Source organism: Chelmon rostratus, chromosome 4, assembly GCF_017976325.1.
Source record: "Chelmon rostratus isolate fCheRos1 chromosome 4, fCheRos1.pri, whole genome shotgun sequence".
Lineage (NCBI taxonomy): Eukaryota > Metazoa > Chordata > Actinopteri > Chaetodontiformes > Chaetodontidae > Chelmon > Chelmon rostratus.
Window position 1 is genome coordinate 3,048,493 of NC_055661.1, and position 19,570 is coordinate 3,068,062.

The 19,570-nt window shown below is 40.9% G+C and overlaps 1 non-coding gene across 1 annotated transcript; it reads left to right on the top strand.

The window, feature by feature from the left end:
- The first annotated feature begins 16,459 nt into the window (after positions 1–16,459).
- On the top strand, positions 16,460–16,533 carry trnat-agu. Its single transcript has one exon. It is a non-coding gene; the product is annotated as a tRNA-Thr (tRNA).
- The last annotated feature ends 3,037 nt before the right edge of the window (positions 16,534–19,570 follow it).

Below are 19,570 nucleotides of genomic sequence, written 5' to 3' on the forward strand. Positions count from 1 at the left end.
TGGGTAGCTTTGGCCCGCAGGAGTATGGGGATAAAAGGATGTATGGATGATTGAGACTGAGGTAGGACAAGGCAAAAAAGCCAGACTGTGGTCCTTCGCTGGCTGGTTGGGACAGGTGAGGGTAATGGAGGAGATGTAGGACTGATGACTCCTTTAAAAGAAGGTTTAAAGGGAGGCGATGATGGAGACAGTGTATAGTCTTGTCAAGTTAAAGACTTACAAGTCTTTTTCAAATGCTTGTGGACATTTTGTACACTTCAGTAGCACTGTATTGAATGACCCTTCTTAAAATCCTTGCTTCATTTAGAGATACCCAATACTTTCTGATGGATGCAGTAATGTTTACTTCAAAAAAACTCTATCCTAATGAAATTTATTTAAAACTATTGTTTCAGTTCAGTTCAGCAAGCTGTAATAACAAAAGCTGAATCCAAGCAAACCAAACAGGCAGGCAAAAACTGCAGTGGCAGGCAGGAGCTGAGCTGAAAACTTCAGGCAGGCAGCCTGGGAAAGACCACACAAGATGCCAGTACACATTGGCTTTAGGTCAGGCAGGAGGCTCGTGTTGAAGGTGAAATCCCTCTGGAGGTCAGGCAGGAGACCAGGAGCAAAGGCAGGATCCCTTTGGAGGTCCAGCTGGAGGCTGGCGGCAACAGTGGATCCCCTGGCAACTTGGCTGGAGATCAGGACCAGACCAGCAGCAGGAGATGGAGGCCAGCAAGAGGGCAGAGGGACTGGAAGCCAGCGAGAGGCCGACAGGATGTAAGTCAACTCAGACTCAGGAACAGGAGCGACCTCAGGCTGAGACTAAAGAACATACAAGGCATCAGCAGACCCAGAAGCAGACTTGGTGTTGATCGACTCAGGAAACAGACAGACTGAGATCCGACGATTAAATCCAGCCTGGTTTGCTCCTCCTTGTTTGGAATGAAAACCTGCCGCCGCATGGAATTGTTTGGACATGCCTGCTCTGGAGTCAGACAGCTTCCAGACTGATGGTTTCCAACCAGTTGACGAGTCGACTAGTAATAACTCAGCCAGGTCCTTTTCTGATCCTTCCAATACGAAAACGGGGAGTCCGCTGACCTCGGAGACGTGTAAATGCGAAAAAAGTGTTTCCATTACACTTTTGCGATACACCTAAATATCGACACGTCTGAAAAACCACCTCATGAGAGCGTAAAAATGTTTTTGCGATATTTGAGAGGATTTTTGAAATTTAGGTGTTTCCATTACCGTTTTTTAATTGCGATATTTAGGATTTGCGCATTTCTAGGGGCAATGGAAACGCAGCTACTGATCTTCCAGGAAGCAAGACTGAGCTGATCTCCTACAAGAAGGAAGGTGAGACTGAGAAGCATTCATTTGGGAATTTCCTATGGTGGGAATGACTGTGGTTTGACATTTCTTTTGGAAATAAAGTTGATAAAGTGTAAAAACAAACTAATATTTTATTATACAGTCTTCACTGGCTATTCCACCTATTAATTTTAAAAATGCATGTGTGTGCAGATGAGCTGCAGGTAAACACTGTAAGACTAGCAGCGTAGCTTTGCAGGAATACATTTGACTCAGTTCAGCTATCTGTTAATGGAAGCAAAAGTGTATTTTCAAAATGTATCCTAGCTGAGACTAGAACAGGGGTATCAAACTCATTTTGGGTAGTGAGCCACATTCATTCAAATGAGACCTCACAGGGGCCAGGTAAGTTTTTGCTACCATCAGTACGCTGTTTCCCTGAGTGTTCCCCATAGAGACCTGGAGCACTTCAGTCGTGTCTCTCTGGAAATGCAGCATTTCTCTCCTACATGTGTTTTTGGAGTTTTTGTGGTTTAGACTTTGCATCATTTCTGTATTTGCAGTTGCTTTTAATGTATTTGTTTTGGCTTTCTGCAGCACGTTTGGCTTGTTTCTGTTGTATTTGTTTTGGATTTGCGTATGTGTTTGTGAATTGGCATAGTTTCTGAAGCTGCAGCATATTTCTCCCGATGGAAATATTTTGGGCTTTTGCCGGCCATGTGCCCTTGTCGGCCACTGTACATGTCTCTGGGACACTTGCAGTTATTCAATGCGTTGAATATTAATTTGTCACAGTTTCACAAAGAGGCATGTAGAATTGGTAGAGGTATAGGAGCACAGACAGGATGTACACTTTTTGCCTGTCCCTTTTGTGACTTAAAACAGCTCTCCTCACAGGCAAAACTGTTTAGTCATTTAGGGAATTCTTGTACATGTACAGTGTCCCGACATACACACATTCACGCACAATCACAATTGTATAAAGCCACACAAATACTCACATAAAGATATACAGACAACCACCGACATCAACATGTTTTACTGCATGTCTAGAGTCCATTTACAGCTAAAAAAAACCTGCCTGTGCAGGTTTTCCTTCAAACCAAACACTTCACCAGCTGATTTCACTGTCAGCCAGAGGAGCTTGAGCAATCAGTCTTTGTTTGAAAGGAAAACCTGCTTACACTGGCCTCCATGACACACGGTTAGACAATCGTAATCGAGAAAAGTTTTTTTTTTTTAGAAAAATAAAGACTGCTGTTACATGTTCTGGAATGATTTGATAAAAGACTGAATGTAAAAACAAACAAACAAACAAACAAAAAACACTAAACTGTACAGCTGAAGTTGTGTTTTTTTGTTTTTTAATTAGTATTCTGAATTTAAAATATTTCAGTCGCCTCTGAGTTATGCACAAGTGTATTTTCTGAGTCACTGAATTTTATTCAGTCAATATGATGAGTATGATATGATAAAACAATTATGTGTGGAGAAACTAAAAACGAAATGTTTTCTTACATTTTGTTGGATTTTAAAGTGCACAATACTCATTTTTGGTATTGACTTATAAAAAAAATAGGCTGAATAACGTAAATATTTCGAGTGGTCTGAACTTTTCCAGGTTTTAGAGTGCATTACACACTTCTGCTATGCCTAAACTCCCAAAACCCAGGTCTTAGGGTGGATTGTCCTTTTCCACCCCCAATCCCCAGTGGAAATTATGCCATTGGCTACTGTAAACTGAAGATCAGGACCCTGTAGGACTCAGGTACTCTACTGTGGGTCTCTTTGATGTGATGCATTTCACACAGACAACACTGAGAAACCACAATATCAGCAGGTTGTAGGTTCTCTGCACCCACCTCAGTTTTAGATTTTTAGAGACTTTAATTTTTTTTATTATTATTTTTGAAGTGTTTCTGACAATCAAAAAATATTTACTTACCATGGGATCCTATTGTATTCCCACGCTGTTCTGACTGTGACCACTAGATCAACAGTTTACAGATCAACAGGAAGCTTATTCGCTTCCTTGTTGAGAGTTCAATGAGATCATTAATACCACTGTTGTGCCTGTGCATTAAGCAAGGAGTTGGAAACAGGAGGTGATTCACTTCAAGTGTAAATATACTCTGTGTAATCTTTGAATACTATCCTTTAAATGTCCCTTACTGGTTCACCTGAACTGTGTGGCTCTGAAGGGAACCAGATGTTTCTTGTGGCTTCTATCATCGTTAAAGCTGCAGTGTTTGTCCACATTCGCCAGTAAATAAAACAACATACTTGTATCGCACAGTCATCACAATTCCAATCAAATTACCTCATGAGCAAACTGTTTTTTTTCTACATTACATTAAAATTAATTGCACAGTATATATATGTTTCCCTTTTACTGTTCACGTTTTTTCTTTTTTCAATACAACACTGAGAGGACACTAGAACATCAGCCAGCCATTAATTGAATTAAGTGGCATCACTCGTTCAACCTGCCATCATGGTTGAGGGTTAGACAAGAAGCTGATTGGCTAAAATGCATTTCATATTCTTCTCCCAGTCCTCAGCCTGGGAGACGATTTCTCACTTCCCATTTGTTGTTCCATCTATTCCTCATTTCTGTTTGGTCACTAAGTCATTTTCATTTTTTCCTCATGTGTGAGGTCTCACTAGAGCGTAGATAAAAATGACATTGTTGGTAAATTGTCTTTTTCCCCCTTCACTGGCAGATACGGCTATAGCTGGAGGACAATGGCTAATGTTGAGCCTAAAAGCCTGCTGTTGAGTATGAATCATCTTCTAGTGCTTTTGGTGGTGATATATGCTTCCCTGAGTGGCAGCTACTTGGAAATAGCAATATTTGTCTTTGTCTTGGAGGGTGTGTATATCTCGCTCTCTCTGTGTGTGTGTGTGTGTGGCAGTGTGTATTTTAAGGGTGTGAGACTGTGCGTGTCTGTCTGCTGTCTTTCTTTAGACTATTGAGTGACAGCCTTTTTCCAGACAATAGTACGCCCACACAAGACTAAGAGACAGAAAAAGAGGGAGAGACAGGCAAAGAGATAGTCGCAAAGAGACACACAAAGATAGCTACCATTTTCAGCATATGTCAAGTGATTTTCTTTTGTATTCACCTCCATTCTCTTCCCATTTTACTTGATATCAATTCTCACTGCTTCCCACATACCACTACCAACCCTCTCGGCTGGCTTGCACAGGTTGGAGACTGTATGCCTCATTTCAGAGCATATTTGCAATCTCAAAAATATCTACAAATTGTCATTACGTTTTAGCTTCCTCATTACCATCACTATTTTTAAATTATATATATATATATATATATATATATATATATTCTGCAGTCATTTTTCACACCCACAAAAACTTTATTTAAAAGTTCTGCTTAAAACCCAAATGTTGAGCGGGGATATAGCTTTAGATGAAGGCTGGTTGCATATGTTAGTCAGCATGAAAATAATTTTAGCTTCAATAAAGAGTTGGAACAGAAAATACATAATAATGTCAAAACATGTGAATGAAAATGAAGGAGAAATGAAATGGGAAAGTGTATGTTTGAGGTGTTTGTCTGGATTAATAGGTTATGGATACTACATTGGCATTACTTATTCAACCAAATTGTTTCTGTAGTTGTGTTTTAATAGAATTTGCTTCAAGCAGGTTGTGATTGGTGAGAAGATCTGATCTAGTTGCAAGACTCAAACTTTCTAATTTTATAGGCCGCAAGTGACAGAAACTATATTTGGATGGAGTTTGTGATACAGAATGAGAGTGTGATGGTGTGCATGGATGAATGCGTCTGTGTGTGAGTGTGACTAGGTGAAAGCTGTATTTAGCAGCACAAACCACAGGAAGCCCGTTTGCCATCTTACCAGACAGGAACAGAGAGACGAGGAATGAAAGAGAGAGTACGAAAGTGTGGAGGCGGGAGGGAGAAAGCAGACAAAGAGAAGTCAAAGAAGCTGAACTCATAGCGCATTGGAGAAAAAGAGGACCAGAGAGAGAGCGGAGTAGAAGTAGAGGCGGAGCAGAGGATGATGGCGGTAGGTGGAAGCACTCACACAGCTCTTTGTCAGAGCTCGGCTGTTGCTTTCTCTGTTGCATATAAATAGCTGTTTACATTTGTTCCATAGATTCTGTTAGCCGCAGGGTAGGTGAGTAGCACTGGCCTTAACTCTGAAGAGTGGATGTGAGTTTGTGTGTGTGTGTGTGTGTGGCATGGCTTGGTTGAAGTCCATCATGTCTGGTTTCTAGCCAGACGAGTACTTCAGAAATGCAGTATTAAACTTCCATAGACTTGGGTGGCATGTCACACACAGATTTAAAGAATACTTGTTCACTGCATTGCTTGTCCTAAATTGCTAGAAGAGATCAAGTTTAAAAAGCCCTGCATCCTACACTTCCCATAATGCAAGGCTGCATCTATTTTTTTGGACTGCTTTTGGGAAAGAGGGGAGAGCTGCTGGTTTCCAGTATGCTCCCAGGTGATATAACTGGTGGACAGTTAATCTGGAACGCTGAATACATTTGAGAAAAAATGGAGAGGAATTCTCAGAAATCATAACAGGTGAGTTGCAGTTTTTTTGTTTTATTTTTTTAGTTTTTTTAGAAGGGGAATAACATGCAACATAAATCTATTGACGGAAAAACTGGGGATTTTGGGGTTGTGTGTTACCATTCATCAAGTCGATGCAGTTGTGGAACAATAACAAAACAAAACAAAGCAAAAAAAAAAAAAAAAAGAAAAGAAAAGAAAACACACACCATCACTGAGTTAATCTAAAATGACCCAAAATCAGAAGAGTGAGTTCATTTAAGCTGGAGATTCTGCTTGCTTTTAAGCGCCATAAATGATATTTTTACCAAAATGTACCTTAGTTAACTTCTCACCTTGAGTTTTTAGACATTTAGATATTAGAACCAGATATTTTCTAATGCAGCTGTTCACCTTTTGTTCTGATAACGATGGTTGGTGGCTCGAAGGAGCAAATCCCACTTTTCAACTCCTTTGGCAAGCTCCCATAAAATCCACCTGACAGAACACAACACAGACTTTCTGTTAACAGTTAGTAGTTTTCAATCCCAAACTGAGATGACACTGATGACATCATCAAGGGTTATTTTGGCAGACTTCAGAGAGCTCCTCCAGAGCCACAGAGGTCTATTTCTACAGGCTATATAGCACTCCCCATGAAAAGTTTACTGAATGTTCAACTTTCCAAACACATCAGTATCAACTTAAGTACACTTATCTGATTCTGGGTGTTGAAACTGGCCAAAGCTGGCCCAGGTGGTGCTAACTGCCAATGATTTTCAACCCAAACTGATCCAAGTCTGCACCCTGAAATCCCAGCCAAATCTAGCACAGTCATATATGAGCCAGAGCTGGCTCACGTTTGGTCCACTGGTTCCAGGGCAAGGTTTGAGCTTTCTGGAACGAAGCCACAGCCTGACCTGGCTGGCTGGGGAGGTTCAGGGGGCTCAAGGAAAATAGCTACCTGGGGAAACGAACCCCTATTAAAAGAGATTTCGATGATGCTTTCCTTGAAATGCTTACCCTGTCTTTCTGACACTACTTGGACAGTATTATCCTTTATATTAATTACGAGTTATGTCACCATGAACAGAAGCTTAAAATGAGTTTAGCTGGCTTTACTCGCTAACATCCCTTCTGGTTAAGGTATAAGGAGTGAAGTGGAATACATTCTAATTATAATGAAGGCGTGAAGGGTCATGTGTGAATAACCGGCACTATTTCTGGCTCCACCTCGTTTTGTATTGTGTGAGAATTAATGATCAGTGTTTTCACAAGCAAAATTTGTCAGTATAGGTGAGACAGTTAGGTAACTAAAACTGAGAGTAAGAGGAATATATCGGCAGAGAGACAGAGTTGCCATTGCCAAGCGAGTGCTGTTGTTGTTGTTAAGTAGTACACTTGACATTACATTAAAATAGTAGCACTTTAAAGAGCTGAAGGCTCTCGCTCCATCAGCAGTAATGAGGAGCACAGATCCATGTGCAATCCATATGTCACTCATCAGGAGGATGAGAGACAGCGGTAGATAGAAGATGGAAGGGAGAGAGGAGGGAGGCAAAAGAGAAAAAACAACCATGCTTTTACATCGTGAAGCCAGTTTCTGGTTGCCTCATACAGCGTCTTACTTTTGATTGGTATTTTGCACAAACTTAAATGTGTAGCTGCCAAGTTGGTGCTGTCAATTATAAACTTGGCTCAGCTTACAGCAACATTAAAAATAATTGATCAAATTAGCCCACTGCAGTTTGAAGGAATATTTGCTCAAAAGTGTACATGTTGTCACAATATACTGTCACGCTACAGGTGTTCAGTACATGAACAGACAAATCACTGACAATAAACGAATGAACCTGACGATACTGATACTGTTAGCAATCTGGATCTGAATCATTAGCACCTCACTGCTCTCAATGGAGGCACATCTGGCCATCACCAAAATAAAACAATATATTTGTTAGGCCATTAGCTGCTGTTAGGTGACAGCTAATGTTAGCATTCAAATCAAAGGTGGTTAATATTGAGACCTATTCAAACGGCAAAAGGTGCACAACTTTAAAGAATCTAATACACCTTGACATATTCAGCAAATGCTTCCACGTGGTCTGCTAGCTATCTGTTCTGTGTTTGTGCCCTGGCTGTGTAAATGGGAAACACAGAAAGGCTTTCCAATGGCACAGAGACCTCGGAGAGTTGAAAGGCATGAAGACGGACTCCTCTATTTCTGCTTGGTAACATTACTGTTGCAATGTTTTGCTAACATTAAATTACTTTCCCATAGATATTCAGCTCAGCTCACTGTCTAGTTTGCCAAGATAAGCTCTTGTTGCGATGTTCGCTACAGTAGCAGGAGAGTTATCGCTGTCTGGACGGTGTGCTGGCTCAGGGAAATCGCCTCCTCCTATCTGCACGGATGTGGGTGTATTTGTTTGGCTGTTGAGTTTAAATATCAACAACCTGAATGACCCACCCCACCTTTGAAAGGGTTGATTGGTGCGAGACCCTCTGGAGAAATTCCATTTGTGAGCAGTCTACACGAGGGCTCACTTTCTCACTTGTCACTGCTGGAGGAGGGGGATGAGGTTATGACAGATAAGGTTTCCTCATTAGTGATCTGTTGTCAACCATCAATGTGTCATTTCTTGCCTCCGTTTCTCAATGAGAGGAGGCGGTTCACCAGAGAGGAAGTTACCTCCACTCAAAAAAGATTGAGCATTCGTGTAGTTTTATTCATTTTCTAATGTTTCATAGTCATGTGGGATGTTTATGTTGACAAAGAAATGACAGATTTGAGGTAATTCACAAACCTAAATTTTGATTCACAATTTTTGTAAAATAAAATTTCTGAGATGGATTGGTGACCAAGGGTGTTTCCCTGTTATTGTCCACTGCCTAGTTGGATGGGCACCAACCCCATGTGACCCTAATCAGGAAACAGAAGAACCTGGGCACTGCAGAACGCAGGACAGAGGATAGAGCAATCTGTCTATGGGTTACTTAAATAATTACATAAAATACTTCAGACAACCACATAAGATGATCTGCTACATCATTACTTACTTACTAAAGGAGATCAATTAAAGATAATTACTTGAATAATTAGCCTACTGCTACTCTATAATATACTGTACAACTTTGCCTTAACACCTTACTTTTCAACGTGGAATGAACTATACTGCATTGTCTTTTCATTCTAATTTAATTATATTATGACCTAGTTAGCAATCGGATCAACGTGACAGTACTGACTGAATTAGTAATGTACACAGTCCATGTTTTCAGTGCATTTAGTTTTGATCATATGTACACAACTTCCTGTGCATAACTTGCAACTAGCATCCTTATACCAAATACACAAAAGTAAACTCCTATAAATAACTCATAACTGGTAAAGCTTGACTGTGATCAAGTGAGACTCCCTGGAAAAAGAGATTATGGCACCTTCCTGAATAAATATGAGGGAAAGCAGCTGTAACAATAAATCTTTCAGAAATTGAAAACATACTTTCACAGACATAGACTTCCAACCTGTTCTATCTGTGGTGCAGGAGGGGGATGTTCCATTTTATATGGGAATAAAAAAGCACCATGTATAAGATGCCAGAATGAAAAATCAAAACACAAATGAGTTTATTAGGAACAAATGTGACAAAACAAACAAAGAGAAGTTCCACTGCTGACAATTATTAAAAATGTGTTGGAAGAGGGCTGCCTTCAGCTTCCCTTCCTTGTGTCTTCCTGTGCTTTCCCCACTCTTATTTGTTATGTCTGGTTGTGTGCCTGTTGCCAATCATCCATCCACTCCTCATCCACCACAAGATAAATACCCAGCTCTGCTGACCAGTCTTTGCCAGATCATTGTGTTCTCCATCTTGGTTAACATGGAAACCCTCGAGCTCAGTCCTTACCTGCCTGTCTCCCTTGCCTGGCCATTGCCAGTCCCCCACCTGCCCGCCTGGTGGATCTCCTCCACTGCCTGCCTGCTCTCACCCGGGCCGACACGGATCGGTTCTCCTGCCTAATATGAAATCCACTACAATAGATCCTTTCTTAATCCTAACCTCCAGTTTTTGTGTTCTGCTTTTGGGTCCAGCTCTTAACAAAATGGATTGTGGGAAAGCTAATTAGCTAATTACCTTACTTTCCCCCTTTGACCTTTTGCCATGGTCTGCATTTCTGTGGACCTTCTGAGCCGGGGCAAGTGCTTGATCTCCAGTTTGTGGTACTCCAGGTATGATTATCATTCCTGCAGACAGGGAGAGAACAATGTGAAGTGAACGATGAACAATAATTGAAGACAGGAAAATGCATCTCTGTGGTCACCTTTCAGACCTGTGAATATAATGTGTGCATGAGTTTTACGGTTAATCTATCTGGCAGTTTCTGCATGGTCTGAGTCTGCAGCAGACTCACCCTTCCCACCAGCACACACACACACACACACACACACACACACACACATACCCCAAACATTAATATAAAATGTGTTGTCAAATGAATACATTTTTCAAAACACATCAATTTTGAATATTCAAAGTGGTTTCAATACTATTTTTCCTGAGTGTTGATGCACTGGTGCTAGATGCGCTTTCTTCTGTCTGACAGCCAGCTGACACACAAACCGCTGCAGTGGCCACATAGCCCCGCCTCCCCACTCACTCACAGTGCTGCTGTCTTCTCGTCTCGTCACATTTGCTCCAGCTGAACATATCTCACAACAGGCTGTGGCACATAGTTGGTTTTGTTCTGGTGTTAGCTGGTTAAAGATGGTAAGTGCAGAGCCTCTGTGACTTTGGTTGACAAACAAAAGTGCTGTTTGGAAATGCTTTGGAAATGGAAAAGGATATGCAAGCGATGCTACAAAGCTGTGCTTAGAGAACAAATGACAAAGCTCCTGGAAGGACAGACACACTGACCTCTATAAAGAATTTGGAGAAGTTGGTGACAGCTTTCGTTTCAACATCACTCAATCAATCATTAAACAAGCTGGCCCAGTAAACTGTTGCTGATGACGGAGTCGTCCTTTTGTGATTCTCAAAGCTAAACTAATCCCCCTTTCAGGCCTGAGGAATCCAGGACTGCAGAGTTTCAGTTTATAGGAAAATACTTTGACTGTGTCAAAAGTAACTCATCTTAGATGAGTTTTCAGATTCTTTACATAATTAAAAGGAAAAATACCACACTGTGAAATGCAGGAGTCATGCATTGAAAACCTTATTTAAGTACCCAGGTATTATCAGCAATCAGGTGTCAAAGAAGTTACCACACAGGACCTAGAAAGAATTTATGCAGCCCTGTGCGACCTTCGTAGTGATGTCATCTCTGATGTAGAAGAAACAAAAGTGAAGGTGCATTCCACTTCTGTTTTGCTGTGTTTGTTCTTTAACTAGTAAGTGTAAATGTAATGTTAGTAGGTATGATTTTAAACCTCTACAATGTGAGCAGACGTTACCTGTTTGTAAGTCATTTTTTTATAAACGTATACAATATGACTAGATGTTACTAGATTACATCACCTTCTCAGTCTCTCTCCTCTGCTCTCTGTCTGTGTCATGGAAATATAAAGAGCTGCAGGTCTGTGTGTCCGTTCGACAAAGGGCTGGGCTGACACACACACACACACACACACACACACACACACACACACAATATATTTTTAATTGCTTCACGAATATTTTTTTTTTTTTTTATTGCATGTTGGTTTATTTTATTTTATTGTAGTTATCTTAATTTTATTCACTCTTTCTAGCCTTATCTTTCTTACCATCTAACATGGGGGTTGCAATGAAAATTTCATTGACATGTGCAATGACAATAAAGACTCTTGAATCTTGAATTGAATCTTGAACACAGTGCAGGGAGGCCACAGTGGACATGTTGAAGCACTTGCTTCAGCTGCATTCACACAAAATCCAGCAACATGGCACTTTTTCTCAAGGTTATGCAGAAGTGTGGGCGTGTTTATTCGAGCTTTAGAATGTAACATCAGTGAAACAATAAGAAAGTGAAGTTTCAATTCTCTGATTCTTTATTCTCACTAGCCACCGCTATTCTCTCTCTTTCTAATCGCATTGTGAAGAAGGAGACATGACAATATCAACAATCTCCTTCTCCAGAATGACTCACCCCACCTTTAATGCACCACCCAGTGAGTGCGCTAAGTGACCCAAATCAAACACACCCAAGATAATAGCATAACCAATACGAGCATGTTGCATTTAGCAAAATGCTAAAATTCTCAAGGTGGCTTATCCACTCGTCATCTCCCTTCAGTGAGGTGTGTGAGGACTTTCTGCTGCTTCTGACTATTTCTGTCACAGTTGTGACTGCAGAGCCTCATTCAGCTCTAAATATTTTAAAATTTGAGGAGCGCAGAGGAGCTGAGAGGACTGGTTAGAGTGGGACAGAGAGGCTGAGAGGACTGGTTATAGTGGGACAGAGAGGCTGAGAGGACTGGTTAGAGTGGGACAGAGAGGCTGAGACGACTGGTTATAGTGGGACAGAGAGGCTGAGAGGACTGGTTAGAGTGGGACAGAGAGGCTGAGAGGACTGGTTAGAGTGGGACAGAGAGGCTGAGACGACTGGTTATAGTGGGACAGAGAGGCTGAGAGGACTGGTTAGAGTGGGACAGAGGCATTGGCTGTTTATACAGCACTGGGACAGAATTTAAACATAGCTCATAAAACTTGTGATGGTGATATTGGTGATACATAGTGGCCAGGATTGAGGGAACAAGAGCCAACCTCCATTCCAATTATTTATGAACAACTCCTGCAGATGTCATTGTTGGGGCGTATGATTTCCAAAGACCATGGCAGGGGTCTGCACTGAGGTGTGTGACGCTCGTGTCAGGTATCAGATAACATCAACATCAACACAAAGCCACAAGGGAAAACCTGATGACCTGTGACTTTTGATTCCCAGAGTGCTGCCTGTATCTCTAGCTTGACTTGCCTTTTCCTTTTCTCACTTTGGATGGACTTCAGAGTCAAGACACTCAAAAGTTTGTGCGCCTGGAGCAGACCCGTTTGAAATGTCATACTTTACAGGTGCTCTGGTGTCTTGATTCCTCCTGAAGTTGCAGGGCTTGATCATGGGAAAGCTTGAGCCCTTCATAGACATCAGGCAGCTCCTTGGGCAGTACAGTGGAGTAGCTGCATGCCTGTGGGGGGAGAAGGGGAGAGGGAACATTGACAGGTGTACTTACGGTCTGCCAAGTGAGAGCAGAACCACGTGGGGGGTCACCAAATACAATGGCCACATATTTTCTGTTTGTTTCCAAAAGTCTCACCAGCTCTCAGTTACTTCCAGTAGCTTTCATATTTTCCAAGAAGAGAAGAAACAAAGGAGGCCAACAAGATGTGAGCAGTGAAAAAAAAAATACTTTTTTTTTTTTTTAATGCGTTGCTGGCATCAATTTCTAAATATGAATATAATTTTCAAAAAATAGTGAAATTTCTCAGTTTCAACATTTGATATGTATTTGTGCTATTTTCAATTAAATATGGGGTATCAGTGTTTTGCAGACATTCTGTTTCTATTTATGTTTTACACAGCGTCCGAACATTTTTGGAAAAGCGGTTATACAAAAACACCAGAGCTGATGTCAGTAGCAACACTGACAAAATCCCCACAAGCTAGACCAAGCAGCAAAGGGGCTGGAAAATGAAGCATATGGGGAGGTCCCACAAACTGCAGTCCCAGAAACGGCCACTTGAGGCTGGCTCCGAAAGCGAGTCACTCTCCACTGACTGCCATGATAAAATGCCCAACTTTACAGCAGAAATGAACACATGTGCAGCCTGGTACAAAAAAGTATTTGGGTCTCTATAGCTAATTTCCCTATGAAAACTGTATGGGGGCTGAATCAGGGGTTGAATTTTTCACCTCACTCATTATATTAAGACTTAAAGTTATGCATAATTAAGGGAGTGGCCGCTCTGAGTGACAGGTAGCAGGTGTTAGCTGTCTGTGAGGCATCCCCTCAGCTAATTAGCCATGTTTGTGGTTTTGGTGCTTTTGGTTGAGTTTTTTTCTGTGTGGATACTTGTGCTAACGGACTGTCCAAAAAGTCTGCGCTCCAGTTTTGTTGCTGAGTGAAAGTATAGTAGTATTATATTCCGGCTTATTGGTAGCACTAATAGGCAGGTTAGGGTCTGCACTCTGCACTGTAGGATGCTTTAGGAAAGTTACAACGCTTGTGCCAATGTGATGTGTGCTCCATGGTAAAGAGGTTGATGGCATCACTTGTTTCACAAGACATTTAGGTTTTTCCAAATTCTGTCACTGCATCCCTATCCATGAGTTCTATTCATTGTAATCTTTTCGCTTAAGTGTCCTTAAGTCATACAAAACAACTAAATGTGTAACCTTTAATATTGAAGTTTTCATGAATGCAAGATTTGACTTTCATTTGTTCATCCGTTTCTTGTGCAGTGGTAATAATGTGTTATATAAACTGGATGAGACTATCTATACACTAGTGTAAAAGCACATCCTTAAAAGCTCTCCTTCATCAGTTTCTTATTAATCAGATATATCTCAACTTTTAATAAAATATAGCAGTTAGACAATTCACCTCGGTCCCCAGACTCTAGGGCCCCTGAAGCCACAAGTTCACTACGTGTCAATCCACAACCCTGTCTCCTAGAAATGATATTCGTATCAATAGCAGTCAGTTGGTTAATTGAAAATTCCAAAGTGCAATAAGAAGGGATGTGAAAAAGTGTCATCTTTATTATTATAAGTTTGAAACCTCACATTCATTCTGATGTTAGCTTCAGTTCAGTTCTACTATTCTGCTTCATTGAACACGTTCATAAATTAAATTACTACACATTAAGTGATACAGGAAGGAAAATTTCAGGGTTTATGGGGAGAGGTTGGTGATTAGGGCCTATAGTTCATTTTTACCCTACATGCAGATTCATCTAGCCACGGTCTTGCAGATAGGATTAGTTTGTTTGTGGTGAGTAAATGGTGGCACCCTTGGCAATGGCTCACCATAATCTGCCTCTCCATACTCAACTTCATGCTGATCATTGATACTTGCAGCCCTGGGAATATTGTTTGAATAGTGGAATATGCTGTCACTCCATATTGCAGGAAAGATATAATAAAAACAATCCAGAACTCAAAATAAAGAATCTTTTGAAAAAGTCCACTGTCCTTATTCTCAAACACTAATGAAATTCCTCGGCTGGTGCTGCCTGGTCAGTCGTCTGCTCTACTCACTCTGCAACACAGCAAAATGGCAGAATAAGGCTTATTTCGTAATTTAGTCACAGCTCTCTGAAGGTAACAAATGACTTAATCTCTACAGCCACACCAAGAATGAAGTGTCACTGCGTTTGTTTCCTCTGTCTAAATGAGAGAAATCTTGCATAAAAGTGTTTCAGCTGGCAAACCACTGCTGCAGCTGATACGTAGCCACACTTACCTCAGCTTCCATGTAATTACACTGGAAGTGAACCTGTCTGCATTTACATTTTCTTGTGTTTTTCAGTGGCCAAACATAGTTTAAACCCCAGCTTAGACGGTGCTAATATAGAAATCCTGGTGTATGGAACTCAGTGATAGGCTGCCTCCTGATTGGTGCATCCTGTCTGGAACTGTGTGTGTGTGCCATAACATCATCGGGTTATAAACAGTGATGTGGTCGTTTAAGGTGTCGACTTTAAAGCTGCAATAATAATAATAAATAATAATATTTATATATCTATTTTTGGCCACCTGTGGGCATTGCAATAGGTCTCAAAGACAGCGTTGGTATATTATACCCTTTTAAAGTTGATTTGACTGAGGTGCTTCGTGACAATTTCTACATCCAACATCGTCAGAGGAACATTAGCATTTATTCAGAGCTGGATTTCTCTGCATCTGATGAATGGATCCAATATTGACTTAAGATCAGATTTGGGCTACACATCTCTTGAGTCAGTAAATCTTCCATTGTGATCGCAAGCTAGCCACTAGATTGGATTCACAGCATCACACGACATGAGAATCCATCCTGCCAGGCTTAAATGTGTGCGCTTGCGGCTGCACAACAGATGTTCAGACCAATCATTGTCATCGTCCATTTCCTCTTTATTTCAAGTACTTAATGTGCGTTGGAGCACTTCCTCCAGGTCTCTTGCTTTGCTTTGCTGAATGACCTTGTGTTTGAATTCAGAAGCCACCTAGACAGAGAGAAACTTCACCAATCCAACATGAAGCAACCCCAACACCAATGTCTGAAATAAACAAAAGTATATAAATAATACAATAATACAAGCATATTAAGAACCCAATGTCTCCAGTCACAGTCATTGCCAAGCTAACATGGCACCAACTGTTGGAAAAAATTGCATAACATAAATACTGCTACATCCTGTGTTTTACATCTTAAATATAATAAATATTGACAGCTTCCCCCTCAAGCATAACTAAATGCCTTGTCACATGTCAAAGGTCACACAAGGAAGACTTCATGAGGTTAGTCAGTTGCACTACTCTAATAACTTTTGCATGATAAGCATTTGGAAGTGTCGAGCTCGGCGCTCATTCCCTGTGGGTGCCTCCTGATGGGCGACATGTCTTATTACACAACTCTTTTTATCCAGGCACACTATAAGAGGTGCTGTGGCTTAGTTGGTAAAAGCGCCTGTCTAGTAAACAGGAGATCCTGGGTTCAAATCCCAGCAGCACCTTTCCTGAATTGCTCTGGCTGGGGATTAATAAGTGCTATCTTATCTTATAGAAATAGTAGAACTAGCTGGAAATATAAACTATATTCATAAATTAAGAAATTATCAATTACAATCCTAGTTGCTGTTAACTTATATAGAAAAATGAAAGAAAAAAAATCAGACTTCACTCCCATAGATGACCCCCCTGAATATAACTCTATTACTTGTATATGGTTTCTCTACTGTCTAATAGTGTCATTGTTTTCTTGTTGTCTAATTTGTTCTGTGTTCCTCGGACAAGGTTCCATATTCTCTGCTACAGCCCAAGGCTTTGGAAATTTTTATATTCATGGATTTGTTTTTTTAGGAGTTTATCCTCACCTATTTGAAGTGGATGTCATCGTTTGCCTGTGGTAGTGCGCGCCTATGGTAACCATCTGAGACTGTTAGTGGATGAAAGGGGCTTTACAACATGATTGACAACATATCGTGCAAAATAAAAACAAATCCTGTTTGTAAAGAATCAAAAAGCACATTATAAGAAGGAGAGTGTGTAGGCTTGGAGAAGATTTGTACCATTCTAATCGTTACAAACGCCACGTATATCTTGGCATTTTTAAGCCATATGAGCAGCGTGTGTTATGATAGTAATGTTGAACTGCCTACCCTTCTGTGACAGGTTTGACCGTTTTTGTCCAGAATAAAATATGCCTGCATCTGCTGGATGGATTGGTACAAATTTTGTTCAGACGTTCATGTTCCCTCAAGATGAATTGTAAAAGCTTTAGTGATCTCCTGACTTATTATCAATCATCAGGTCAGAATTTCATCTTGCTGACTAAATTGGGTTAGTGTCAAATACCCGGAAAATGAATGCCAATCTAGGCAGCCTCAGCTGTACACTGTTTTATGTTACAACACCCTCTGAAATGACAAAATATATCCAGCTCTGCATTCAGTTACATGGCAGGCTTTGACTGGCCATTGGTAGTTAGGTGACCTGGTCATTCAGTTAGTCTGAATATTCAAGCAATGCCAATGCCACAGTGCAAAATGTAGAGCATTTAAAGCAGATGTTGAATCATTTTGCTGATTTGAGTAATTATGATCAGTTCAGGTCAGTGATTCATAGTCACTGACTCTGTAGGTTTAATATTTGTTTATTTATTAGTTACTACATTAAGTGGTCACATCACTGTTCAAATGCACCTCAGTGCGTACATTGATAAATTAATGCACCACCGTTCATACGACCCTGCGGGGCTGAGAGTCGCTAGTCAAACCCCTCACGTTCAGCTTAGCACTACCTTAAACTAGCCTATACAACCCTGATTCCAAAAAAAGTTGGGACAAGGTGCAAAACGTAAATGAAAGAAGAATGCAGTCACTTACAAACTAATTGCATTTATTGACAGCGTTACAAAGTGTTCCTGAGCCCATGTATTAATCTCCTTTATCCAATCATGTGATCACAAAGTGGTGAACCTCGCTCCATCCTCATTTGTGTACAACTGAGCCTTTCCAGGATGCTCCTTTCATACCCAATCATGATACTATCACCTGTTACCAATCAACCTGTTTACCTGTGGAATGATCCAAACAGGTGTTTTTGGAGCGTTCCACAGCTTTTCCAGGCTTTTGTTGCTCCTGACCCAACTTGTTTTAAACGTGTTGATGAAATCGAATTCAGAATAAGTAATTAAGTTGAAGTAAAACATGAAATATAGTCTTTGTTCTATTGAGTACACGTCAAAAGGCTAAGCTTTTTCAGTTTGAACTGGCTGGTGGAGACAGGCTTGAGTTGGGAGACATGGACCACAGAATGGATTCTCATGCATGTGTGTCATTTTAATTTGACTGCAGAGGTGTTGATGATAGAATCCACAGTAAATGGGCCCAGAAACCCGAATGAGATTTACTTGGATGTCATGTCTCGTCAGATCTGTGTTTTCTTCACGAGCGTCATGTCTTGTCTTACACTTCCTGTCTTAATGTGAAACCTAACTCTCCTCTCGTTTCAGACCCTTGACTTCCCGGTGTGTTTCCCGCCTGTCTGATTGTCTGCCCCGCCCTAATTGTCTCCACCTGTTCATTGTTACCTCGTGTATATATAGTCCGCGTCTCCCTTTGTCCTGTGCCAGATTGTCTCGTGCCAAGCCGTGATTTATCTAGTTCCCTTGATCCTTGTCTCCTTGTTGTTCCTAGTGTTTTTTCGTAAGTAAGTCCTTGTTGATAATTAGTATTTTTCTAGCATTAATCCAGATTTTGTTGTTACTTTGTTTCTAGCCGATTGAGCCCGTTTTGAGTTTACATTATTTACCAAATTATCCTTAGCGTCTTCTGTTTGAACTTTTCTGCCATACGTTGTATGTGCTGTTGTTATTATCCTGAGCGCCTTTTGTTAATAAATCATTCCTTTATTTTGAAACCTCGCTGTGGTGTTTGAGTCTGTATTTTGAGTCCTGAAACCTCATCCCTCCGGGCTTGTCATTGGACTCAACTTTTAAAGGAATATTTTTGAGGACAACCAAACTCTCTGACATCACACATAATGAGGGGCTTCTCTGCGGTGTCTGTTGCGGTGTCCCCTGCATATCTCAATACGACGGCTGAGTCTTTCTTCAGATCTGGCAAAGGAGGAGGTGGAGTTGAACAGATAGCACAGAGACCCCCCGCCTTCCTTGGTCATGACCCGCCCGACTCAGCATCTGATTGGCTTAGCCTGATATTAGTACTCTAACCCTAACCATATCTTACTCCTCCAGTCTAAACCCAAGCAAGCAAATCAAACAATGAAGGCTACAAGTACTAGCCAATCAGAGGCAGAGTAGGGCGGGTCATTACTTAGTAATCTTGGGGGAAGAAATTGGCATGTGCAACTGGCAATTTCAGATCCAGCTATGAGTATCTGAAGGACTTTTATTTAAAAAAATCAGAAAAGATTCCAGCGGAAGAAATTTTAAATTATCCTGCTGGGTCTGACAAAAACAAGTCTGAACGTCAGTCAGTGGAATTTGAAACGACACATTGAGTTGAAGCATCTGGTCAGTCTTGGGAA